A 488-nucleotide genomic window follows, 5' to 3' on the forward strand; every position below is an offset into this window, starting at 1 on the left:
TCCCACCACCGCCTCCCACGTCCCATTATGGCCTCCCACGTCCCACCACCACCTCCCACGTCCCACCACCGCCTCCCACGTCCCATTATGGCCTCCCACATCCCATTATGGCCTCCCACGTCCCATTATGGGCTCCCACGTCCCACCACCACCTCCCACGTCCCACCACCGCCTCCCACGTCCCACCACTGCCTCCCACGTCCCACCACTGCCTCCCACGTCCCATTATGGCCTCCCACGTCCCACCACCGCCTCCCACATCCCATTATGGCCTCCCACATCCCATTATGGCCTCCCATGTCCCACCACCACCTCCCACATCCCATTATGGGCTCCCACGTCTCACCACCACCTCCCACGTCCCACCACCGCCTCCCATGTTCCATTATGGCCTCCCACGTCCCACCACCACTTCCCACGTCCCATTATGGCCTCCCACATCCCATTATGGCCTCCCACATCCCATTATGGCCTCCCACGTCCCATTA

The 488-nt window shown here is 63.3% G+C and overlaps 1 long non-coding RNA gene across 1 annotated transcript in view; it reads right to left on the minus strand.

The window, feature by feature from the left end:
- The window catches only part of LOC116217636, an 897-nt gene extending 415 nt beyond the window's left edge, over positions 1-482 (minus strand). The window contains exons 1-2 of the long non-coding RNA XR_004162333.1: positions 153-482; positions 53-112 (exon numbers count right to left, since the gene is read on the minus strand). This is a non-coding gene — a long non-coding RNA (uncharacterized LOC116217636). The remainder of the gene's footprint in view (positions 1-52; positions 113-152) is intronic.
- Between the last annotated feature and the right edge of the window lie 6 nt (positions 483-488).

Source organism: Meleagris gallopavo, unplaced genomic scaffold (genome assembly GCF_000146605.3).
Source record: "Meleagris gallopavo isolate NT-WF06-2002-E0010 breed Aviagen turkey brand Nicholas breeding stock unplaced genomic scaffold, Turkey_5.1 ChrUn_random_7180001855761, whole genome shotgun sequence".
Taxonomy (NCBI): domain Eukaryota; kingdom Metazoa; phylum Chordata; class Aves; order Galliformes; family Phasianidae; genus Meleagris; species Meleagris gallopavo.